The 27946-nt window shown below is 38.1% G+C and overlaps 1 protein-coding gene across 4 annotated transcripts in view; it reads right to left on the bottom strand.

Annotated features, from left to right (window-relative positions):
• The window catches only part of CDK14 (cyclin dependent kinase 14), a 604612-nt gene that overhangs the window by 254045 nt on the left and 322621 nt on the right, over positions 1 to 27946 (bottom strand). The gene's annotated exons all lie outside the window — the stretch shown is intronic.

Genomic DNA, 27946 nt, shown 5'->3' with positions numbered 1-27946 from the left:
ACTCCCTCCCTCTTATTTGACTTACTAGGAAGTGTATCCTTTCCAGAAAATTGGGCATCTTAAGGACAGGCCTGTTTTTTGTTTGTTTTTTAAATACATTTGCCATCCTATGGTGTTGTTTAAAGTGGAGAAGTAGTTTCAAGATTACAATTAAAATATCCTTTTCTTTCCTTTGAATGTAATATATTTGTTTTGGTTTCTGTCTAGACTTTCAACAGTGCTACTTTTTACAAGAAACCAAAATCCCTTAAAAATGTTTAGATTTATTCAGTAGTCTTCCTGCTGAATAAGCATATTCTCTGAACATAAATAAAAAGGAATTAAGTCCAGAAAACACTGAAACTTGTTAAGTAATATTTGATTTTATTTAACTATCCTCGAATTTTTTAAGTTCAATAAATTATGCCTAACTTGTATATATCCTAAAGGGCACAGATTTTTAAAAAAAAATATATTTCATTTGGCCAGGTGCAGTGGCTCATGCCTGTAATCCCAGCATTTTGGGAGGCCGAGGCAGGTGGATCACCTGAGGTTAGGAGGTCAAGACCAGCCTCGCCAACATGGTGAAACCCCGTTTCTACTAAAAATACAAAAAAATTAGCCAAGCATGGTGGCAGGTGCCTGTAGTCCCAGCTACTCAGGAAGCCGAGACAGAGAATCACTTAAATCCCGGAGGGGCAATTGCAGTGAGCCAAGATCGCACCACTGAACTCCAGCCTGGGCAACAATAGCGAACTCCATCTAAAAAAACAAAACAAACAAAAAAACTATACACACACACACACACACACATACCCCCATATATATATATAATTTTTAAATAACAGAAATAATAACATTTTAATATAAGCATTCCACAGAAGACATAAAATATTCAAATAATTAACTTTCATATACAGTACCGGATTTATTTTTTTTCTATTTTTTCTCTTTTTGCATAGAAAATAAAAACAATATGGTTTTCTGGTAAATAACAACTTTAAGTGAAATTAATAGATGTGGTAAACCAACTAGTTAGAATTCTTTGGCTAAATACTATATGAGAAACATACTTTTGTTCTTAGAGCATTAGCATGCATATTGGAAGACTTGTGATGTGGCAAAACTAAATGCCTGGTAGTGGTTCTGGCACTATCTAGTTTGTTATTTCTCCTTGATTAAGTGACTTCAGCTTTCTAGCCTTGGTTTCACTATGTGTATGATGAGGGGCCTGAGATATGGGGTCAGTAAACTATGGCCTGAGAGCCAGCCATTTGTCTTTGTAATTAAATTTTGGTGGAAAACAACTACATCCATTCACTCACGTATTGCCTACAGCTGCTGTTGCATTAAACCATCTGACACATAGGCTATGATATTTAGTACCTAGCCCTGTAAGAAAAAGTTTGTTGACTCCTGGGACAGACTAGGCTAACTTTAAGTACTAATTTATTCAAGTATTAATGCTCAGTGATTCTAAGAAAATATTTTTCACTAAAATCTTCACTCAATGTATGAAGATCATATGTGCTCAAATTCTTTTTTTTTTTTTTTTTTTTTTTTTTTTTTTTTTTTTGAGACGGAGTCTCGCTCTGTCGCCCGGGCTGGAGTGCAGTGGCCGGATCTCAGCTCACTGCAAGCTCCGCCTCCCGGGTTTACCGCCATTCTCCTGCCTCAGCCTCCGTGTGCTCAAATTCTTAAACAGCCCTTTAAATAATTCCACCTCAATGATCCCATCACATCACATCTGCATTAGCAGTGAATGAAAACTCATTTTCTTTTTTTTTTTTTTTTTTTTTTTTGAGACGGAGTCTTGCTCTGCCGCCCAGGCTGGAGTGCAGTGGCCGGATCTCTGCTCACTGCAAGCTCTGCCTCCCGGGTTCACGCCATTCTCTCGCCTCAGCCTCCCGAGTAGCTGGGACTACAGGCGCCCGCCACCTCGCCCGGCTAGTTTTTTTGTATTTTTTAGTAGAGACGGGGTTTCACTGTGTTAGCCAGGATGGTCTTGATCTCCTAACCTCGTGATCCGCCCGTCTCGGCCTCCCAAAGTGCTGGGATTACAGGCTTGAGCCACCGCGCCCGGCCGAAAACTCATTTTCAATAGAGTATATGTGAATATATCGTTTTCACAGTTCACTGGTTTACATTTCATTTGCTAGTTTCTGCTTCTCAGTTAATGAAACTTGTAGTTATTATTCCAATGCTAGATGACAACACAATATAAAACATGAATTTCAAAGCCTGACTAAATCGGCAATTTTGATGAATTTCCATAACCACGCTGGTTTATTACCAATTTTCAAAACTTAAAGGTAAAACCCATTGATTCATCATAAGAATCCTTTTTTTTTTGAGACGGAGTCTCACTCTGTCGCCCAGGCTGGAGTGCAGTGGCCGGATCTCAGCTCACTGCAAGCTCCGCCTCTCGGGTTTCCGCCATTCTCCTGCCTCAGCCTCCAGAGTAGCTGGGACTACAGGCGCCCGCCACCTCGCCCGGCTAGTTTTTTAGTATTTTTTAGTAGAGACGGGGTTTCACCGTGTTAGCCAGGATGGTCTCGATCTCCTGACCTCGTGATCCACCCGTCTCGGCCTCCCAAAGTGCTGGGATTACAGGCTTGAACCACCGCGCCCGGCCAAGAATCCATTTTAAGTCAAGGTATAATATTCAGAACTTTTAAGGCATTTGTTTGTATTAATATATACTCAAAATATTATACAGGTATGTTCCTATATGTGTTAAAGAGAAAATATTTATTGACATAATTACAACCATAATTAGGTCAAGTAAGGTAAGACTAACTGCGATTTACATCACAGAAATACTTCGCACTTGAAGGGAAATAAGTCAATCTATAAAGTTAAAAATTATTATACATACATATTTAAAATGACAACATATGCTCTTGTTAGTGTATTAATTTCTTGACTTTTTGAAAGAAAAAATTAGTATGAGTGTTTGTATGAGAGGCTTCTGAGAAAACTCTTCCCATTTCCTTCATAAACCAGCTAGGTTTCTCTCTTTCTTTCTTTCTCTTTCTCTCTTTCTTTCTTTCTCTTTCTTTCTTTCCCTTTCTCTCTTTCTCTCTTTCCCTTTCTCTCTTTCTCTCTTTCTTTCTTTTTTAAGTAGTAGTAGGAGGCAATATCCTTACCTGGTCTTATTATGGATAATAGAAAATCATGAAAATCAGTGGATGTACAGTGTTCATTATACAGAGGCAAAACACATGATAATTTATTGAGCAGTTATAATTGGTTAGGTACTCTAATGGTTTTAAATGTATTATATCATTTAATGGTTACACAACTTAGAATGTTGTAAGATTATTCATATCTCCATATAACAGAAAGAAAACTAATGCCTAGAGAAACTAATTTACCCCAGAACATACTGTAATAAGTGGCCAGGAAAATGCAGGTAATGCTACCACCTCCCCAAGAAGACTGGGAACTTGGGAACAGGTTGCCTGGCAAGTGTTGGGCTCGCATTGGATGGTAGGCTAGACCAGCAGGTCCAAAGTCCAGAGTGGTGACTGGTTAGCCTGGTGAGGGAGACTGAAAGGGATAAGGTTGTGGGATGGATGACAGCAAAGATAGGAATGGGAAGTAAACTGAAAACACAGGCTGGTTGTTCTGGAAAAAGGTTCCAAAAACATTGAGTAAATTAGAGAGAATGATTGATGCTGTCTAGAGAGCCTCCAGATAATCAGACAAAAAGAGTGTGAAGAAAAAAGAAAATTGATAAGGAAATACTGCAGAGAAAAGCTCAGGAAACTTCAGGCTAGGGTCTGGTTGCTGAAATGAGAATAACTCTTATCTGCTTTGTTGGTTGGTTTGTTTTGTTTTAAAATGGAAAGGGTGGAAGGCAGTAGCCACATAAATGGAGCAGTTAGCTAGAAGGCTGTGATGCCTTGCAGGGTAACAGCGGGAAATGGAAACTGTTGGGAGAGGGGGACCGTGAAAAGGGAATGGCCTATTTATCTTACAGGATCCCAAGGACTCTTTTTTTTCTTTTTTCAGAAACCTCAAACTGGGGTGTGGTCAAAGCCAATCTTAAGGGCATGTAATAAATAACACTGAAAGAAAAGGCTCTTCTGAAATGCCCTGACTAAAGTGAATTTTTAAAACATTCCATGAGATAAAAATAGGCAATTACTTTCAAACATGAACTAAGAGGATTTCAGGTTTCTTCAATAATAAATGCCCTTATGAATCAGTGCAAATTAATGAGGCGATTATTGAGCAAATTCAAGAAAAAAAAGGTTTGGGTTATATTGAATTATTGTAATACTTTTAAATTTTATGGTTGCTGCCCAGGTTTTCTGAATCATTTTCACTATGCTTTTGGTATTTTCTTTTCTCTCATCATTCTATTTGAGGAGAGGCCTATTAAAAGACATGCACATCAGTATTTTGATAATTTTAAAGACACTTTGTGACACCTGGTGACAATCTTGGTTGTCCTGAAATTGGAGTTGGGCATTGCTAATGTAGTAAATAAGCATCATAACTTTGAATCTCCAAAAGAAGCATTTGGGGAATATTTTCAAAAATACATTAATTTCATGAAATAAATACATACCACAATCACTACAGAGAAGAGTCATCACAGAGCTTTCGTGTAGGCAAGGATCTAAGACAGTCTGTATCTTCTATAATATTCTTATTTATTTTTAAACAGAAAATAAATTGAGGCCCAAAGTTCTGTCCATTCTGCCTCCATTGTTTCTAATTCATTCCCTTCTTTGTCCCCACTGCTACTGCCACATCAAGCCCTCAGACTTAAACACATCTGGGTCTTGAACCTATTAACTGGCCCCCTAGCTGCAAAGTTTGCCCTTCCTATTCCTATTCCATATTCTGATGAAGAGACAGTTTCATGTAGTATGTAAGAGCTTCCTCTTTGGGGTCAGCTAGGACCGCCACTTACAAGATGTGTGATTTGGGGCTCAGCTTCAGTGGCTTTGACTGTGAAATGCATGTAGTAAAACTCTGCTAGATAGATACTCTGAATTTGCCTCTTCTGATGCATTCTTGACTCTCCTTCACCCTATTCTTTGCTCCCTACAGGCTGTCCTTAATGAGCACGTAATTACAATGTCCTTGTCCCCTGGCCTCAAGTTGGGTTTGGCCAATGGGGAGCAAACTGACCAAATGATCATGAGGAAGGAGAAAAGTGAGCTCAGTATATTTGTTCTCCTGGCTTCTTCCCAGCTGGACAAGGAAATGGTATTGGCTAAGGTCTTCCTTAGAAGGCTACACCTCTTGCTCAGGCAGTTCCAGAACCAATTTCTCTGAATTCTCCCAGGAGGAGTAGTGAAATTTTCCACACTAGTGCTAGCCTGAGGGGTGTCACATAGTTAACCCTGCCCAGAGTTTCATAAACAGTCCCTTCATCGAACACCCCTCAATTGCCCCATTTGTGTTGCCCTTTGTTTCCTTCTAGAACCCTGATACAATAGCCACACCTAACTCCAAAGGTATTGTGCGAATTAAATGAGATAATGCATGAAAAATGCTTAATCATACATCTGGCCTACAGCAGCACTTAATTCATACTGGCTATTACCAGGAACTAAAACACCATCTGATTACCTAAACCAGTTCTCTGCTAAAAATCTTAATAGATCCTCTGGGCTTTATCCTGAAGTCCAAATTCCAAGGAATAAAAGAACATGTGACTATCTTATTTCTTCCCATCCCTTTCTATGTTCTAGTCAACTGTTAGCAGCCAATCAAATTACCGGTAGTTATTTTTTTTTTTATTTCAGTTCATTGGAACAACATGGTCTCATATCCTGTAATTATTAATACTTATTCAGCAGATGACTCCTACATATCCTTCAAAACTATACTCAGAGCCAAGGCCTCCAGAAGCTTCCCTGACTTGCCCTCCCCTTCCCGGTCCAGGTAATGAACGGTTCCTCTGTTCTCTGATTTACCTCAGCACTGCACTTAACAGATAAACATAGCAAAGTCTTTCATTTACATGACAGCTGCCACCTGCCCCACACAGGTGGGGTAGACCAATTTCCTCAAAATAGGGCCACATTTTTTTCCCTTTTTGAGAAAGGATCTTACTCTGTCACCCAGGCTAGAGTGCAGTGGCACAATGACAGCTCACTGCAGCCTCACACTCCTGGGCTCAAGAGGTCCTTTCAGCTCAGCCTTCAAGTAGCTAGGGCTACAGGCATGCACCACCATGCCTGGCTAATTTTTAAATTTTTTGTAGAGACAGGATCTTGCCATGTTGCACAGGTTGGTTTCAAATTCCTGAGCTCAAGTAATCCTTCCTCCTCAGCTTCCCAAAATGCTGGGATTACCGGCGTGGGCCACTGCACCTGGACATGGCCACATATCACCTACCTTTGTTCTATCTCCAGTTCCTGGCGTGACATCTGGCCTGCAGTATGTCTACTGATAAACTGACATTTCTAGCAAGAGCCACCACCTCGTATGAACATCTGAAGCAGAGTTTCCTTTAGCAGATGGCACCTGTGTGTCATCCCAGTCTATAGGGATGGACCTGTCTTAGTCTATTTTTTGTTGCTATCAAAGAATACTTGAAAGTGAATCATTTATAAAACAAAAAAGTATTTTGGCTGATGGTTTTGGAGGCTTGGAAGTCCAAGATCAGGCAGCTGCATCTGCTTGACATCTGGATAGAGTTTGGTATTGTGTCATCGTGTTGTGGAGAAGAGGAAGGATGAAGTGGGCATGTACAGAAAGGGCAAAACATGACGGGCAACCTCAGTTTATAACAATCCACTCTCTTGGTAACTAATCCAGTTCCCTGAGAGCAAGAACTCACTCCTTTGAGGATTAATCCAGTCCTGCAAGAGTAGCATTAATTCTCTTAACAACCTCATCACCCCTTAAAGGACCCACCTCCCAACACTGCCACACTAGGGACCAAAGTTCCAAAACATATTCTGGGGGAAACACGCAAACTATAGCAGGACCCACCCCAACTCATTCAGAACACCTCTGTTTTCACCTTGAGACTTCAATAGAAAACCTATCCTTGGATTTCAAAATGCTAAAGAACTTAATATGAGTAAAGCTGAATCATGGTAAACCCCAAAACATACATAAAATACTTTAATCTGTTTATGATGCACATGAATATTGTAAATGAAAAAGCAAAGCTATTAATATTCTTATTTATACCATAAGGCTATTGATATACAAGCTACCAGCCCTTAAATACAAGTAAGGGAACCACTTTCCTGACTAATCAATTTTTCTCAAATTTTGTCTAATATAATATTTAAATTTTAGATAAATAAAACCTCAAGAATTAATCTCTCCTCTGAACTTTTATATTGCATCTCAATCTCTATTCAGCTCACTTGGCAGACAGCACATAAATCTGTTATTATTTATATTTTTATGTTGGTTTACCTCTCTTGCTATACAAAATATATGCCCTAAGAGCAAGGATAATTTCTTATGATTGTCTCAATTTTTTACCACCACTCCCCACCCCTTCTGCATCTCTATGTAACACTGGGTCTTATGGAAAATATACAATTTAGACAACGCAAAGTCTGTGCAAAACACACTTGGAAAGGGGATTAATTCTTCCTTTGCTTACTAGGATTCCAGGCTATGAATTATTATACTTAGATGTGTTAAACCAGCTTAGAGCCCAACCACAGAAAGACCAGGCTTCTCTGATTCAGCATGACACTTCAGCTGCCTCTCAACGAGTTAACTTGAGCCATAGAAATAGGTATGTCCAGACTCGACAATTTTTTTTAAAAAAAGTTTGATGGGCAGAAGTATAAAAATACTCATTTCAAAGCTTCCAGCTGTTCAGCTTTACTGAAGGAAGAGACCTGAATTTACCTTTGAGGCTGTTTCTTTATTCTTGGAAAATCAACTTAATGGCAAATTCTGTTATATAAATATAAAGCAAGTCTCTACCCACTGTTCTGGGGCAAGCAATGAAATTAACCTGCATCTTGATGTTTCAAAAAGAAGAAAGGGTTTAATGTAAGCCGGGTGCATGTTTCAGCAGAGCCATGTTTCTGAGGCTCTGTGGCTTCTTTGAGGAAGATGTTTATTGATTCAGGGAACATAGAGACTGCACAATGAAGCTTCCCCCTGTTCTTGATCAGCAGTTTTTAGGAACTCAGAGAACTGAAGAAAGGGTGTGTGCTGAAAGCTATTCTTCACCCTCCAAAGGAATGGACCAATAAAGCCCAACTTGCAGTAACATTTAAGTCTAAATCTCACAAGGATTACTGATATCGGACTGTTGGTTGTGATCAGATCCTTAATCCCTGAAGCCACAAGTCATTTATCCTTATTGTGAAATTTCTCAAGTAATTTCTTCTTAATGTGAAATTTCTCAAGATTCAACTATGCCTCTGATTTGTCACCCAGAGCTCTACCTTGTATAAACGTTATATGCTGTAATTGTCTACTGGGACTGGAGGGCAGAGTCCCCAATCCTGTGGCTGGGGGATGGAAGGTGGACTCCAAGACATAAGATGAGACTTCCTGGGCACCTTAGATTCTCACAGGGAGAGAACATTCCTTCCTGAGCCCTGGGGTTGTAGGGCCTGAATTCCAGGTAGCAACCCTGGGGTATAATCACTAGGGAAACAGAGAATCCAGCCCTAGTCAGAGAGAGATGCACAGGAAATAAAGATAAAGGATTCCTTTCCCCCACACTGAGACTGATCCTCTAAGCTCTGAGCAGAGCACTTTGAAGAGAAGTGCTACCTCTGTTGTGATACCTCTGTTCTGTCCTGCCCATCCCCAAATGTCCAGGCTTCATAAAATCATGTTGGAAATAACAGCCAGATATCAGCTGCATTGTAGCTAAGAAACGGGTCAGCTTTGCCCTTTGGCAGATGGCAAAGGAGCCAGAATAGCCATTGCAGTGGAAGACACCAGGGAGGAGCCAGGTGTGCCCTAAGTGTCAACATTAGAGGTACTTTTATGGTGGCATGAAAAGGAATAGCAAGGTACAAGAACATGAGGCACCTGCTTCAGACACAACAGAACAACACTTGCTGCACTGGTGCAAACTTACAGGGTCCATGCTGGGTGCAGTGGTATGCACCTGTATTCTCAGTTACCTGGGAGCCTAAGGCAGGAAGGTCGCTGGCCCCCAAGAGTTTGAGTCCAGCCTGGGCAATATAGCAAAACGTCATGTCTACAAAAAATTAAAAAAAAAAAAATAGCCAGGTTTGGTGGTGTGCACTTGTAGTTCCAGCCACTCAAAAGGCAGGAGGATCACTTGAACCCAGGAATTTAAGGCTGCAGTGAGCTATGATTGCACCACTGCTCTTTACCCTGTCTCGCTCTCCTGCAGGACCCTGTCTCTGAAAACAAACAGACAAACAAACTAAGCAAATAACCAGGCCCATGCTGAGGAGCCCCAATGTCCTGGAAAGAGAGCAAGCCATAAAGAAATCTGTGGGAAGCGATTCAGGCAGTGGGTACAGCTGATGCTCACGTTTTGAGACAGGGTGGGCCTGACCTGTCATGGGTGCGGTGAGGAGGTCCATGTGACAGAATGTAGTATGTCCTTCATGCACTTTGGTGCATCCATGCTTCCAGGCACCCTCCCCACATGCCCTTCTCTGCCACTTCCTGTATCTAATTCTAATCTCAACCCATCCTCTAATTTTTCCTTGATTACTGAAGTTACAAGTTATTTCTCCTGTTGTGGACTTTTCCAAGATTCAGTGGCACCTCTGATTTGTCACCCAGCATTTTGGCTTGAAGCATCACCATCACATGAAAGTGGCCCTAACCTATTTAAGGCAGAGGCCATGTCTGAGTGGTGAAAGTCCCCAGGATCAATACATGAGTAATGTGTTGAGTTAACTGGTTGAACTGAACTTGGAAGCCATTGGTTATTTTTCAGAAGTTTCAGAGAGTGACCAATGGCAACTTTATTCTGGGTGTTTATCATATATATATCGATATAGATATACACTTTTTTTTTGAGATAAGATCTGGCTCTGTCACCCAGACTGGAGTGCAGTGGCACAATCACAGCTCACTGCAGCCTCTACCTCCCGGGCTCAAGCGACCCTCCCACTTCAGCCCCCTAAGTAGCTGGGACTACAGGCACATGCTACCACACCTGGCTGATTTTTATATTTTTTGTAGAGATGGAGGTTTGCCATGTTGTCCAGGCTAGTCTAGAATTCCTGGACTCGAGTGATCCACCTCCCTCAGCCTCCCAAAGTGCTGGGATTATAGGCATGAGCCACCGCACCCAACCTTATTGTATATTTATACATACAAAGACTTATGGGCATGCAGATTCATTGTGACATTGTTTGCAGCAAATGACTAAAAATAACTTCAAACTCCAGGAAAGAACTGGAATTACAGTACAGATACAAAATGCACCAATAAGGCTAATAAATCACTAGGTACTAATATGGAACCAACCATAACATATTGTTAATGGAAAAGACAAATAACAGAGGGCATATTAGGTATTATTTGCATAAAAAATGCGTGCTTCTGCTTGCATATTGGCTCTCTGGAAAGATGCATAAGAAACTGGTAAAGGCAACTGCCTGTGGGGAAAGGAACAAGGAAACAGGAGAGAAGAAAATTTAACTTTCACTATACTCCCATTTTATACTCTTTGCAATGTCTATTATTGGATGCACATGTTACCTACAGAAAAAAAAAAGTTTTTAAAGAGAGAAAGAAAAAGGGTCTAATAAGTCCTCAAACAGCCCTGGGCAGTCTCAGCTCCCTACATCCCCCAAGACTCCAGCCTTATTTCATTACGGTGTAGTTCCTAAAATAGTCATTGGTTGTAAATGACAAGCTTTCATGGCATGGCAGGAAAACTGGTGGCTGGCAGGAGTGAGTTAAAGACTGGGTGGAACAAGCAGAAATAAACTACTATTTAAATGTTCTCACTAGTACAACCAAGTTGCCTTCCAAAGCTCAGGCTTGTCTATATAATAGCTTGTTTAGCTACTAAAACCTGGGATAGGCTTGCATGAACAATCTGAATCATCAAACAATTTAGAAGTTAAAAAATAAAATCTTCCTTGAAGGGAAACTTGCAGAATAAATCCTGTAATAGATTTCTACAAGATGATGAAAGTTTCAAAACCGGCCAAGCATCTAGGACTTTTAAAACAAAATTATATAATCCATAAAATGAATACAATGAATGTTGCATTTCTACATCCAAGAAGACTGTACTAATAACCAGTACAAATGAATGCAAGAATACAGTTGGATAGATTTTGATAAGTTTGAACTTATTGTCCACAACCTGACAATCTATGTATCCTCACTTGTCAGTAAACATTACACATGCTGCATTTTAGAGGACCAAGAATGTTCACAGAAGACTGCCATGGTTTTTAAACAGCTGGCAGCAATGAAACTCAAACTTATCTTGTGCTATACTAGACAAATGTCTTAGCCTTTAAGAATTATAGACAGAAACCTAACATCTGAAGTACATGTCCTAGTTTTTCAGAATCTGTTACATATACTTTAAATATTTCCATCTTGTCAGCCCAAATAACTTGTCCTTCAATACCTTTATCTTCTCCAATAAAGCTTTATTTGAAATCTTACAATATGGCTGAAGACACTTGAAATTTAGAAACCTTCTTCAAAAAAATTTGAGTTATGGAATCATAAAGTGCTATTTTGCTATCCACTCTTGTACTGATATTCCTATTTCCTTCATTAAATACTTTGTTAAAGGAGCCAAAAGGGGAAACTATACTTGAAATATAAATATAGAAATAAAATTTAGTACATGTGGACTGATTAATCTTGAAAATTATGATTATATGTTAAAATCTCAAAGTACGAAACAGTAAATTATGGGCACAAAATTACTCTCAATCTATTATATAAATTTAAAGATGACAATGCATCAAATGTTGTAAACAAATACAGTATACATGTCTCAAAACAAATTTCGAGGGAGTTCGTGTTCAAAATCAAAGCAAATACAAATGGAATTTTAAAAAGATATCCTTTATATAGTATCAATTATTTTCTGTAAACCTTGTTTTGTTTCAATTATTGGCAACTTTACACATTGCTAACTTTTAAGTCAAAAGGTAAGCCATTTAACATAACACTTATTCTAAAAATAGTTTTCTTACATTAGCATTCATTTTTACACTATTATTACCATAAAATCACAAATGACTCATTTTTAAAAAAAATTGTTGACTTCATGTAGTTCCTATGAGGAGGTCATTTGTTGGCAATGTGTGAAGTAATAAATTTAGTTTGAGTTTTTACTAGATTACTAGGTTTTAACCCCCCTAAAGTTTAATAAAAACAATATAACATTAGCAAGTTGGGCTTTTAAGGAGGGAAGAAATGCCTATGAGAAAGGACACATGTTCAGAAGGTAGCCTTTCAATATGTAAAAGCCTAGTCTGTCCATGTGCTAAATTAGCCCAAGGACTGACAATCTTATTCCACAAACTCTCAAACCTACAGGATTTAGTAGAGTTGTTCAGATGGTTTTAAGAGACTCACAAAACAAAGATGGATTATTCATTTAAGAAAGGATTGCCATTTAGTACAGGAAAAAGAAATCTGTATTTAGCAATATTACATGAAAAGAAAATACAGGGTGACAGAAGTCAACAATTTGTAAACATTTTATCAGTTAGTGGTATGATTTAGGATCTATAATTTGCACTTTATTACAAATTGCAATACACATAAAAATTCCAAATTATTCTTTCATGATCTCTTTGCAACTACTATAAAAATTGTGTAACATGAACTTACTCTAGCTACACTTTGTAGGTTTTAGAATATCATACATTGGATACTTTCAGAAATAATAACTTTAAAGACAAGTATACTAAATTATAATATTACAAATTATTTCATTATCTATTTTTCCTTTGAAAATCTCACTGAACTAAATGCTTTATTACAGCTCATTGGTTATTAGTAAGAACAATTGAACTGCAAAGGTCTAGAACAGGGGTTGGCAAATTATGCTCCATGAACCAAATCTGGCCACATCCATTTGTTGAAATACTGTCTGTGGCTGATTTTTCATTGAAACAACAGATTTGTATAGTTGCAACAGAGACTTCATGGGCAAAAATATTTATTATCTAGCCCTTTACAGAAAAAGTTTACCAACCTCTGGTCTAGCATATCTCCTAAGATAGAAATTTTGTTTTCTATGCAGCATTTTATTATTTGAAATCCTACTATTCTAGATTGACTAAGGTGTGAAAGAACAACAATTAATAGTAAGAAATAAAATGTTTACTTGACTGCTACAGGAAACCAGGGTACTTTCTGAGATGATGAAAGTGTTCTACATCTAGATTGTGGAGGTGGTTTTCACACTACATACATTTACCAAATTCATTAAATTGTAACTGGAAATTTGATTTTATGTAAAATATAATGCAATAAAAATGAAAACATTTGAAGATAAGTTCACCCCATTTTTATAGTTGGATAATAAAAATATCAAAACAAAAGAAGACGAAAAGGAAAATCAGCTAATGATTTGAGCTATGTGACTTCTGATAGGAGTGTTTCTACAGTTTACCATATAAATTATATAATACACAACAATGCAGAATTTTGAAAACATATTCCTAAATATTATTTACAGTGTCCTATACTTTGAATTATTTATTTATGTGTTTGCTTATTTATTTATTTTTTAAGAGGCAAGGTCTTACTCTGTCATCCAGGCTGGAGTGCTGTGGTACGATCATACCTCACTGAAGCCTTGAAATCCTGGACTTAAGTGATTCTCCTGCCTCAGCCTCCCAAACAGCTAGGACTACAGGTGTGCACCACCATGCCCAGCTAATTAAAAAGAAAAAATTGTAGAGATAGAGTATCACAACATTGTCCAGGCTAGTCTCAAACTCTTGGCCTCAAGTTATCCTCCCTTGTTGGCCTCCCAAAGTTTTAGGAACACAGGCATGAGCCACCATTCCTGGCCTAAAATATTTTAATTTAGATGCCAGACACAGCGTGTGTATTCATTCGTGTACCAGGAAGTAAGTGGTAGATCAGGGAGCAGTTAATTATTTTGTGATGGAGAGCATTCTCTTCCTGAGGGCACCCAAGCTGAGGTTTCAGAATCAAAAGGTTTAAGGAATTATTCAGCTTTAGATATAAATCAAAAATTAAAACAATGATATGTAACAAGGCTGAACAAACCCATTATCTACTAACAGAATCTCATGACCACAGTGAGTTCGAAAGAAAAAAGAGACAAAAAGCTATAGGAGACCACTCCATTTTCTACACAAAAGTTTTCTCTTCATTAAAAATCTTAGTAGTACATTTTATGAATATTTTGTGATAAAAGGAAGCAAATGACTGATTCATGTTGGAATATGATGTTACTAGATTTTGATATAAAATTTGTGACCATTTAATGGAAAAATATTTGTTTTCTACTGCACTTCTGGTATCTAACATAAATATCCAGTTTTCTTTAACTTCATTTGGGACAACAAATAAACTGGTCATTGCCTGTTGAAAAGACTCAACAAATTAATAAAATCACATGGCCTTAAAATGCATTTATGTATTGTTAAAAAAAATAAAGCAACTATTTTTTTAAAAAAGAAAAATATATTGTTATGTAAACACACAGAAAAGGGTAAGAAATACGTTAACATGGCTAAATTAGAGAAAGAAGATAGCAATGTTTTTTTTTTCTTTCTTTCTTTTTTTTTTTTTTTGACAGGGTCTCACTTTGTTGCCCATGCTGGAGTGCAGTGGCACAATCATGACTCACTGCAGCCTCATCCTCCCTCTATTGATCCTCCTGCTTCAGCCTGCTGAGTAGCTGGGACTCAGCTGCATGTCGCCACATGTGGCTAATTTTTAATTTTTTGTAGAAACAGGGTCTCGCTATGTTGTCCAGGCTGATCCTAAACTCCTGAAGTCAAGCGATCCTCCCACCTCAGCCTCCCAAAACACAGAGATTACAGGTGAGAGGCACCACGGCCAGCCTATGTTCTTCTTTATGACTATCTGTGACGTCTGTTTTAAAACAAGGCATATATATTCCTTATAATTGTAAAAGCAAATACATGAAAAATCTTACTGATAGATATATTAGTGGGAAAAAAAACCAGAATGCATGTTATTGTTGGTATAATTGCCCAGCACGTAAAGATAGGTATAGATGCAATTAAGGAATTTATAGCTACCATAATCATAAGATAATAAGCAAACATTTCAAGAGTTCTCTTTGGTAATATCTTCTTCCCAATGTTTTAACAATGAATACATCTTGAAAATAACTGTGCATTCTCCTTTTGTATAATGTAAAGACATATTTAAAAATTTGCCTTGAATTTACTTTTAAAAATGATACTTTCTGGAAGCATTAAAATTTGCCATTCCTTTCCCTAATTACCTAGTTTCAGTCACTGGAATGATGACTGCTATGGTCTGAATGTTTATCACCTCTCAAATTCATGTTGAAATTTACTTGCCATTTTAGTGGTATTAAGAAGAGAGACATTTAAAAACTGATCAGGTTATGAGAGCTCCGCCCTCATGAATGGATTAATGGCATTATGGCAGGAGTGGGTTCATCATCTTGGGAGTGGATTGCTTATAAAAAACTGAGTTTGGGCCCCTTTTGTCTCTCTTTCTTGCCCACTCTCGTCCTTCTACCTGCTGCCCTTGGATGACACAGCAAGAAGGCCTTCACCAGATGCTGGCCTCTTGCTCTTGGACATGTCAGCTTCCAGGTGATTGAGGAAATAAATTTCTATCCTTTATAAATTACCTAGTCTGTACTATCCTGTGATAGTATCACAAAATGGACAAGACAATATACGAAGAAAGACAATAAAATCTCCATTCCATATAAGGTTGGCAGTCCAAATAACTCTATATTTGTTGAATTTCTTTAATTTTTCATGAGCCAAGCAGTTTACTTTGAAGTTAGCAAAAGTATTTTCAAAGAAATAACCACAAATTTTGTGTATGTATCTATACATTTACATCTGTACCTGGTAGGGAATGGAATAACTTACCTAAAATAATAGTTTTGAAGGAACATTTAAAAATATTAAAACCTAAAACTTAAAGATAATATAGATCACTGAATCCATTCTTATTTTTTTAATTTACAGAAAACAAAACTGTCCATGTAAGTGACTTGTCCAAAATAAAAAAGCTAACTAGTGACGAAGTTAGAAGAAATACTGGACTTCCAATTCCTTGATATCATGCTTTTTAAACTAAATTTCACTGCAAAAGGACCCTGCCTTTTTGCTGCCATCTCTGCTTAAGGGAAGGACTTCCAGAAAAGACACAAGGTTCCTACTTTTTCAGCCCCAGTCTTTGCTGTGAGCCTTGGATATCACTGTCCTATCCCAGAGAACCAGTAAATGGGACCAGACTTATTCACTCAGCTTGACCTCCTTTGATCTGTCAACTGGCCCTGTGTGTGGGAAACCGTACACTGCTGGCACCTGGCTCAGGGCTCTGTCATAGTCCCAGGGGCATATCTGGGCAAGGAGTGGTCCTGGCCTAAGTCCTGCCTGACTGGCAGCAGGTTCCAGCTGATAGGAGGCCAGAGAAACACATGCTGAAACCCTCTTGTGCCACTGCCCTCACGCCCCAAGGCCTCCTGGGCACTGACTGCCTTTCCAGGGGCACATGATGAAGGGTGGAGCTTGGAGACTGCAACTGGAGTGAGAGCGAGTGCTGGATGGAAACAAATCTGCCTAGCACACAGCCTGCAGGCTAAATGAGAATAAAGCAAGTGGAGCGTCAGATCAGCAGCTGCTTCAGAGCCATTTTGGAAAGATGCCGGGAATAAATAAATAATAAAAAATATAACCAAATAATTGCCATCTGTTACTGTTGCTACCATCTTATTGACAATCTACTCTCCAGCTTTGCTGTTCACATGAACATCAACATCTCTGCTCATGGCTACACAGCAAAAGCTCTGTCTTCTGGAATGTTACTAGTAGAGGATTATGAAATATTACCATTACATAAACCTGACTACCTACCTTTACTTATACTGAGCCCTGTCTCTGTCCTTGTCTTAAAGCTTCATGAAATCCTATTCGGACTTTGAAAATAATTCTTTAGGTCTTCCTCTCTAAATCTCCCAAGCAAAAAGTGCAGTGTCCTTTTCTGGTCTCCCATTCTATATAAAGAAGTTACTTGTCATACAATATAATCAGTGATATAAATTGTCTGTTTTCTAGTGAGCTGTTTGAAAACAATCTACAGTGCTCTGTTTACATAACTTTTCGACCTGTTATATAGAAAAGGAGACTTACGTGAAGATTTGAAAAGATACTACAGGCAAAGTGCTTACTCCAGTGTCTCACATGAGCAACAACCAATAAGGCTTGCTTATCATCGCCATGTACTATCATTAATCATCATCATTATCAATACTGTTTATAAATCTTTACACCCTAAGGTAGCTGTTGACATGCACTACATGCTAAGTTCACTATTTTTTTTTTTTTTTTTTTTGGAGACAGGTTTTCACTCTGTCACCTGGGCTGGCATGCAGTGGCAAGATCATGGTTCACCGCAGCCTCGACCTCCTAGGCTCAGGCAATCCTGGCTAATTTTTTTGTATTTTTTGTAGAGTTGGGGTTTCACCATGTTTCTCAGGCTGGTCTTGAACTCCTGAGCTCAAGTGATCTGCCTGCCTTAGTCTCTCAAAGTGCTGGGATTACAGACATGAGCCATCATGCCCAGCCAACTGTTATTCTTTATGGAAAACCATATCACATAGTTTAATCACCATGACATAATTGGACATTAAGTTTGATACCAACAATGGTTGGCAAACTCTAAGGTGGTTCCCATTACTCCCTTGCCTATTCATATTTACTTTGTTGTGGAATCTTCTTCCCTTGAGTGTCTGTGAGAGGCTCTCAGTCCAAGAGACTCAAAAAACAGAATGTTGCCAACAGCCATGTGAGCTCAGAAGTAGATCCCTTCCCAGTGGAGCATTCAGATGAAACAAGAGAAGGCCTGGCTGGCTGTGCGGACTGAAGAGAGACCTGGAAGCAGAGGCACCCAGCTAAGCCATACCCAGACTCTTACCACACAGAAACGGAGATAATAAACCCGTGCTGTTTTAAGCAGCTTATTTTGCGGTAATTTTTTACACAACAGACAGCTAATATACCAACATTTCCCCAACTTATGTTCCACAGAGTCCAAAATTTGTTCTTAATCTAGTAAATCTGGGAGATGTAATGGCAGATTTAATTTTAACAGCAAAAGACCAAGAGCTTTTAATCATTAGAAAATGAACATTGAGATTCTACTGGTTAGGGGGAAATGGGAGAGATGCACATATGCAGCTCACTCCAAACAGATTTGACCAAGGACATTTTTCCTAATTTTAACAATTAGTTTTCATTAATGTATATTCCATGGACCATAATTTTATTTTTCTTTTCTTTGTTTTTACGAAATAGAGACATAGTCTCACTATGTTGGCCAGGCTGATCTCCAACTCCTGGACTCAAGCATTCTGCCCGTCTCAGCCTCCCAAAGTGCTAGGATTACAAGCATGAGCCACTGCTCCCAGCTGCAGACCACAGTTTTAGAAATAACTTTTCAGATTCACAGAAGCTGTAGGAGACACAGAAATCCAAAGCCAGCTGTGAATGCCTCAGACAGGAGGCGGAATATGTGCAAAAGTGGACAATAGCCATCCCACGAATTGAGGGAAATTATCTGACTCTTCCTAAAAATATCCAAAGATGAAAGTTTCACTTCAAATATTTCTCTAGTCCTTCCTGACCTTTTATTTCTCTAAACCAAAGAAGCATTATATTTTTATGAACAAATTATGCAATTGTGTTTCTCAAGAACATAATTTTCAGCTATGAAGAAGACAAAAGAGTAGTTTTCCTCTCTTATCCCTTCTTTCTCCCATCACATCAGCGATACATATCACCTCTCACCAGCAATGACAGGAACTGTCAGCAGGCTGGAGGCAGAGGGACAGGGCAGCTTGGAGAGGAAGGGAAATGGAGTAAAGTCCAATAAGCACCCTGTTTGACATCACATCCATCACTTGAAAAGTGTTGAGTTCTGTTTTTGTTTTTTAATATCTTCCTGCTTTCCAGAAACTTTACTTCTTTGGCAATGAAAAGGCAAACTGGCACATTCTAGAATGTTTTACTACCTTCAACATTTGTGCTTTCAATTTACAGACAGCCCTCTAGAACTGGTGGGTAAAAGTGCTATGTTTAATCTGGCACTCGGCGATTTAAAGGCTATTTCAAATTTGCATTACAATTTCTCAACTTACGTACATTTCAAAGTAAAGTGATACTATGTCTGAATTTTAATAGCGCTAATTCCAATTACTAGTCTAAATTCTATTATTGAGGGAGATCAAGGAGCTCATTTATAGCTATTCTTTGATAAAGTGGTAGATAGCAAAACTTACTTATCTACGATATTCCTATTTAAAAAAATCACTGATCATAACAGAAATCAGAACTACTTGAAAACTCTTCATGCTGTTATTTAAAAGATGTACAAGAAGTCATATGATATGATCTTATAAGATTATTTCAAATGAATTATCTTCAAGTCTGAAGACTCAACAGAAATGCCCATGTTAAAATATTGGTCATTCTAATGCCCAGGTAAAGCTAATATTACAAGCACAAATCAATGATCTCACATTAAAGAGGGGGTAATGAGACCTGCACTCTCTACTCCACAGGATTATAAGGATGAAACAAAGTAAGACCCATGAAAGCACTTCATAAACTGTAATAGGCTATTACTATTATTAGAAATGACTGAAGTTGGAGTCAATTTCGCTTCCTAAAAGCAATCTAATGTCAAGTGCTGCAGATCAAACATTTCTATGATTCAAAAACCAGAATGCTTACAAATGCTGAATTCAGTGTTCAAAAACAAGAATGCCCTCAAACACTGAAGTCTACATCTTGAGCTTGACCGAAAAAAAAAAAAAAAAAAAAAAGCAAGCAAAGCTTATCCTGTGTTGTAACACTGCACAGTACAGATGCCCATATCACCCATATCCAAAGCAGACGACAGACATGTCATTCACATAGAAGGTCAAATCCACAGGCAACTTTCAAAATTTAAGAAGTGGACTCCATTTGCTCTCTATAGCCAAGGCTGGCAAAATGTAAGGAACTGATATTTTTATTGTAATGAAGGATACATGTGACAACGTGCTTGATTTATCAATCTGCTAAGGAATCCACAATCTACCATTATTTCAAATCATTCATTTTTGCAATCCATGCATTTTTTCATTGAGGACTACAAGAATACTCCTCATTTATGCATATTTCCACTTATATATGTTTACTCTTGAGATTTAAAGACTAGCCAAATGAACTTTGACAACAATCTAAGAAAAAAAAAAATACCAAAATATCCTAGAAAACAAGCTATTAATGTAATGATCTGTATATTGTTTTCTTACAAACTAATTTTACTGTTGTTACAGAGCAGCAAATCTCTAAAAACTTCAAGAAATCAATATGCCATTTTACATGTAGTTGCTGTGTTACCTGCTAATCTAAAAAGTAATACTTGCAGCAAGAACTACCCTTAAGAGACAGCAAACATTGAAATTGGACAGCAGTAGTACTGTTCATTCCAGATAAGAGCTTTACTCTTCTTTAAAGTATACACTAAGGTGTAATTATGCATTTCTTCAGGACTGAATTTTCTCGTGATCCACAAAATTTCTTATCTCACAGATCTCTCTGAATGAAAATATTTGGCAAAAAACACTCAGCTGTTTATGAGAAACAAAAGTACACCAATGGATTCCTGCTTAGCAAACAAAGTGTTCTGTCTCTTAAAGGAATTAACATGAAGTATAATTGTATTCTCAAAGCATGGCGTGAATAATACAGATCTATCATAAAAACTGTTTATTGTAAGAACGACTCCCTTTTATTAAATTATTCTCACTTCTTTGGCCAGGAAAGCTAAACTGAATAGCACTGTGATAAAGAGATACTTTAAAATCTGAACTACAAACCACAGAAGGTTGTTAACATTCATATGTAAAGAACTATTTTTAAAATCGTCCCTTGCCCAGTAATTATACTTTAAAATAGTCAAATAACCATCACCATGAAAGATGCAAGACAATGATTTAAAAATTAGTCCATTTAAAAAAGGCTCCCCCAGGGTCATCCTTGTATAATACAATAACAGATACTCAGAATGGTGACCCCAATACTGTAAGGAAATTATGAGTAGGAATGCAGGAACCATGTCTCCTTGATGTACCATTGTATACTTGGTCACTAGTATATACTATTTTAATAGTATGCACTCATTAAAAATTTGTTGAATGAAAAATCTATTGAATTCTATTCCTTACCACATAAGAAGGCAAGAAGGTATGTTATACAATTCAGAAAAAAATCATATTAAAAATAAATAGTACTTTGATCATAATTAACATGAAATGTATGTAACTGTGTATCAGCCAGGCATTTTTCTGAAATTATTTGTATTAAATTTAAAATTATTTTAAGAATTTTATGAGGTATACAGTATTACTATTATCATCTACATTTTAAAATGAGTAAATTAAGTTACAGAGAATTTCAGTAACTCACTCAAAGGCACACAACTTGCAAGCAGCAGAGGCAGGATTCAAACTCAGGCATGTGGCTCCGGAATTGGCACCCTACCCATTTGGGGATTTTTTTTTTTTTTTTTTTTTGAGACAGAGTCTCACTCTGTCGCCCAGGCTGGAGTGCAGTGGCCTGATCTCAGTTCACTGCAAGCTCCGCCTCCCGGGTTTACGCCATTCTCCTGCCTCAGCCTCCCGAGTAGCTGGGACTACAGGCGCCCGCCACCTCGCCCGGCTAATTTTTTGTATTTTTTTTTTAGTAGAGACGGGGTTTCACCGTGTTAGCCAGGATGGTCTCGATCTCCTGACCTCGTGATCCGCCCATCTTAGCTTCCCAAAGTGCTGGGATTACAGGCTTGAGCCACCGTGCCCGGCTCATTTGGGGATATTTTACTTTTTATTTATACTTATATTTATATATGTACTTTAGTACTTCTGTTACACTTCCACTTGCGATAGAGCTGTGTGCTGTCTATTTCCAAACTTTGTGTGACACTGTGATTTAGTAAGAAATATATATTTGGTCTTCAACCCAGGTCTTCATCCTGGCATAGAGTTCCTAAACTCCTTGTAATTTTCTGAGTAACAGGGGTGATAAGAGCATCTTTTGTTATAGTATTTGGTCTTAGTCCTCAGTTCCTGACACAGAGCTCCTAAGACCCTTAGAATTTTAGTGATGAGAGTATATTTTCTGAATGCCAAGAAAAATGATTGATGGATAGGGGCCCCTAGATAGGTTCATGATGGGGATTGGTTGCCAGAAGAACCAAAGCATGATTACAGGGTTGTAATTTGCAGCTCCACCAGTGGGCCTCCAGGGAGGGGCAGGGGGCTGAAGATGAGTTAGTTACCACTGGCCAATCATGTAGGTAATGGAACCTCTATAAAACCCCTAAATGATGGGGTTCAGAGAGCTTCCAGGCTGTGGATACACTGAAGTGCTGGGAAGGTGGTGCCCCTGGAGAAAGTCTGGAAGCTCTTCCTTCCTACCTTGCCCTATGCATCTCTTCCATCTGGCTGTTCCCCAGTCATATCCTTTATAATCAACCAGTAAATGTAAGCAAATATGTTACTGAGTAATGTGAGCCATTCTAGCAAACTATGGAACCCAAGGAAGGGGGCGTGGGGACACCCAATTTGTAGCAGGTCAGTCAGAAATACAGGCAGTCCAGGACTTGCAACTGGCATTCAAAATGGAGGCAGTCTTGCAGGACTGAGCCCTTAACCTATGGGGTCTGTGCTACTGGGTAGTTAGTGTCAGAAATAAATAGAATCTTTAGACACCCAGTTGGTGTCTGTCTGAGGTGTTGGTGAATTGGTTATTGGTGTGGGGAAATAACCCAAAAAGTTAATTTGAAAGTGTTATGAGTAAGAAACAGCACAGTACCATGGAAAAAGTGAAATCTGAAAAGAAAATTTACTCCCATTGGAAGCATCTTGACATTTTTTTGAGCTACTGCCCGGCACTGCTGAGCCCTAACAGGAACACTGTTAAAGCCAATTCAGACTTCATCTGTCCACAAGGCTTCTCAATGCTTTAATTTGCCCAGGAATATAATTAAAGAGGGTGATTCCTTAAATTACCAAAGCTCTATTCAAATGTATATTCCAATAAGGTTTCCTACCAGTCTACTGTGAGAAACATTCTTTGTATCATTTCTTAGTTTCCTCAAGACTTGTGAGGTTTGAAACAGAGTGACATCTAGTATTCTGAGTCCCATCTTCCTGACAGGATCCCAGTGCTCAAGTGGCACAGGTCATCAGACCAACATGGCTTACTTTGAACTGAACATCCAGTTAGCACTCCTACCTTCTCACATGTTTGGGGAACTAGCCATGCGTGTGCCAACTAAGTTATTAATATTCTACAGGGTATTACACTGGGGCTCTAAAGACACCGGTAACGATAATATTAGGAATAATAATTTAACACTTACTAAGTAACAGGCACAATGTTAACTTACTTTCCATCTCTGGCCCAAAGTATACATATTTTTCAGATGAGGGGTCTGGATTATATAATCTCTGAGGTTCCTTCAAAACCTAGAGAAAATCTCAGTTTAAAAAGTCTGAAAGTGTCAATATAAAAGGATTTTCTTTTCTTTTATATAATTATGAGTGATTTAATTTCCCCACATAGATTTTCTGCCTTTATTCTGAAAAACAAACTGTAACAAAATATTCCCAATGATACAATTCTATCAACAACTGGATGATTTCAAAAGTAACACCATCTCCTGCTTTCAATTCTTTGAGCAAAATGCTTGCATGTCATTATTTATTTTCATTATTTTTTTAGAGACAAGGTCTTGCTATATTGCTCAGGCTAGACTTGGACTCCTGGCCTCAAGCAATCCTACTGCTTCAGCCTCCCAAGTAGCTGGAACCACAGGCACACACCACTATATCCAGTTTATTTTATACTGTTCTTATAATTCTGGTATCAGTGATTTTTACAACAATATGCTCTCAATTGATTATAAGCATGTTGAGACCTTATGGTAACTTTTCAGAAACCATACTAAACATTTTATCTTGAAATCTTGCAATGTTTTTCCATCCTCTGCTTATCCCTCAGTTGTTCCATTCACATGATGTGGGCACTTAATTTAGCCAACTCATTGACCCATTTCATCTACTGCTCTCAACTCTACGGCTGGATCAAAGCACAGTTTCTACATCCAATATGAGATCAAAGCACAGTTTCTACATCCAATATGAGCTGGTTATTGTTTCACAGGGCGGATTTCCACATCTGACAACTCTACTCCGTAACAGGAATGAACACTTCAATCTGCATTTTTGTATCAGTATCCTTTCTGATTAAAAGCTAGAGTGCCAAATAACTTGACAGATATTTCATAGGGAGATGTTCCATCTTTAAAGTTTGAACTTTTGCAAAAAGTTGTATTATTTTAGGTCTATAAACTTGATTATTTGCACCAAGATTCCTTTCTAGTGTGTGGTAAAAATTAAAAAAAAATGTTTTTCAGACATGTATTTAAAATTAATACACAGCACAGATCATTCGTTCTTAATTGGTTTTTAATTTTCCAGTGTTTTCTTCTTTCATTAAAATGAAAAAAGTCCTAATATCCTAAGTTTATCTATTACCACAGAAGAAATTATTCAAGATGAAAAGGACATTTTAAAATATTAATATGCATAAATATGTACAATTTCAAAGCTAAATAAACCAACATATGGCGGGGTTTTTAAAAAAGAAACTAGGGAAAAAAGGAAGAAAGAACACTAATATTGAACTGGTGGTATTAAAGTGAGAAACAAAGATTTAAAATCACAAATTAAAAAAAACAACGTCTAACCAGAATTTACAGCATGTCTTACATTTCCCATAGTAGTTGGTCAGTTTTTCTTGCTTCCAGTAAAGATTTTAGAAAACATGTGCTTTGGACTGCAATAATTCATCTACTAAAATCCAAGATTTTAGCATAAATCAGGCATATTGACATGTGGTAGTGGAGTCTGGTTTGGGCTCAATTTTAACATGAGCTTTTTAGAAGGCAGAAGAAAAAGAGATGGGTCAGGATATGTAAAGCAGGAATATTAGGGAATTCCCAAACTCTAAGCTAACTTTTATACATACTGACTGTCCCCGCGAAAACTCAAGTTGAAACTTAATCCCAAATATGGCAGTACTGAAAGGTGGGGCCTTTAAGAGATGCTTGGGTCTTGAGGGTTCTCTCCTCATGAATGGATTCATCCATTCACGGGTATTAATGGGTTATCAGAGAAGTGGCATTAGTGGCTTTACATGAGCATGCTCAACTCCCTTGCCATGTGATGCCCTGTACCGTCTCAGGACTCTGCAGAGAGTCTTCACTACCAAGAAGGCCCTCACAAAACGAGCCCCTCAACCTTGGACTTAGCCTCTATAAGAAATATTTTTTTGTATTTATAAATCACAGATTTAGTTATTCTGTTACAAGTAATAAGAAACAGACTAAGATACTTATCTATATGTTAACAATGTTCAGGTGTAATCACTGTTGCCTTCAATAGCACATGCATTACCTAAAACTGTGATTCATTTCAGGGCTGCTACTGTTATCAACATCTATTAATTCTTACCCTGTAGTCACCATGCCTGCTACTTAAGGTTCCAGTCTTTCTTTTTTTTTTTTTTTTTTTTTTTTTGAGACGGCGTCTTGCTCTGTTGCCCTGGCTGGAGTGCAGTGGCCGGATCTCAGCTCACCGCAAGCTCTGCCTCCTGGGTTCACACCATTCTCCTGCCTCAGCCTCCTGAGTAGCTGGGACTACAGGCGCCCACCTCGACGCCCAGCTAGTTTTTTGTGTATGTTAGTAGAGACGGGGTTTCACCATGTTAGCCAGGATGGTCTCGATCTCGTGACCTCGTGATCCGCCCGTCTCGGCCTCCCAAAGTGCTGGGATTACAGGCTTGAGCCACCGCGCCCGGCCAAGGTTCCAGTCTTTCTACATATGCAAATATTTTCTAAGGATACGTGGCTATATTTTAACTTACATCCAGTAAGACTTATTTGATTTACTGCCAACAATTCTGCACTCAAATTGTACTGGAAAAAAAAATACATAATGTTTTTGCATACTGAAATCCCTCTGCCTAAGTTTCCATCAACAGTGGAGAATAAGATGATCAGTCCTATGCGTAGCAATTTGTTCTACATTTAAAGATGGCTCGTTACCTCACATGCATGATTTGGCTGAAACTGAACTCTCTTTCAAATTTCCTCATTTCCATGGGTTTGAAGCTGCCATTCTTAGCAATCAAACCCTATCTACATTGCTTCAATCTGGCTTATGGTGACTAAACAGAGAGATTTCTCATAGATGGAATAGTATATGCATATCAGTTGCAGTTCATATACATCCTTCTTGTTCCCATTTACAGTTTAAAAAAACTAATCTATATGAGTTTTTAAAAAGATGTTGGGCCAGGAGCAGTGGCTCACACCTGTAATCCCAGCACTTTGGGAGGCCGAGACGGGCGGATCACGAGGTCAGGAGATCGAGACCATCCTGGCTAACACGGTGAAACCCCATCTCTACTAAAAATACGAAAAATAGCCAGGCGTGCTGGCGGATGCCTGTAGTCCCAGCTACTTGGGTGGCTGAGGCAGGAGAATGACGTGAATCTGGGAGGCAGAGCTTGCAGTGAGCTGAGATTGAGCCACTGAACTCCAGCCTTGGCGACAGAGCGAGACTCTGTCTTAAAAAAAAAAAAAACAAAAGATGTTCAGGGCAGTGAAATTATTCCCAATGATACCATAGTAATTGAAAAATGTCACCCTAATGTAAAGTCTGGAGTTTGGATGATACCGCTGGGTTAACACAGGTTTATCGACTGTAACACATGTACCACCCTGGCGCCAGATGTTGATGGGGGAAAGCTGTGCATCTGGGAAGTGGGTATATAGGAACTCTTTGTATTTTCTGCTTAATGTTGCTGTGAACCTAAGACTCTTCTAAAAAGTAAAGTTTATCTAAAAGGAAAAATGCTCTCAAATATTCATCATTTTAATATGCTTGGGACAATGTTATGTCGTGATAACACAAAACAAAAAGATCCAATATAATTAGATGTCATTATCATTCCTCTTGAATAGAAAATAAAAACTTGTGAAGAGATGAGCAGGATATTAAACAAGATGTAAATGATTAAGGTAACTGATGTTTCAAGATCAGGGAAAAGACCATTTCAAGTATCAACATTCCTTTTCAAAAGAGTTACTACATCTTTAAAGTAATGTGTCAAGGGGAGATAACTTTGTCTAGTTCATGTCAAATAAAAATTATATCTAACATGTAATCTTAACAGTCTGTTCAGTAGATTTTAAAATATGTGTACTTGCATTTAGAGTTTTAATGACATTCCCTAGAGAAATTACGTAGAAAAAAAGCTCTTTCTTTGGCTCATGTTGTATCAATTATTCTAAATACATTCTTTGCTTTCAGATCTACATGAAAGCAACTGCCTAAACTTTGCCTTAAAACTGTTTAGGTGTTAAGATGTTGAAAGGATCTTTTAGAAGTAGATTGATGCTTCATTGGGTAATAAAGGTTTTTTTGCTGTTAAAATATATTCTAAAAGAAAGATACAGTAAAATTGAATCCTGCAGGCCATAACAAATGAGCTAAGTTATATCTAACCTTAAATTTATGACTACAACTTCAATGGTGAATTTCGTGCGTAAATGATTTAAAACATAGGTAAAGGTCTGTACCTTTGGGACGAACAGGCTTTTATCCAGAGACTGTATTTATCAAACTGACAGACTACTCTGCATCTGAAAGAAGGTGATTTATTTCTGTTTACTATTATACCTATGTGAATTCAGAGAA

This window comes from Trachypithecus francoisi, unplaced genomic scaffold, assembly GCF_009764315.1.
Source record: "Trachypithecus francoisi isolate TF-2019V2 unplaced genomic scaffold, Tfra_2.0 Lachesis_group4, whole genome shotgun sequence".
In the NCBI taxonomy this organism is placed as follows: domain Eukaryota; kingdom Metazoa; phylum Chordata; class Mammalia; order Primates; family Cercopithecidae; genus Trachypithecus; species Trachypithecus francoisi.
This window is presented reverse-complemented; position numbering and strand designations above follow the sequence as displayed.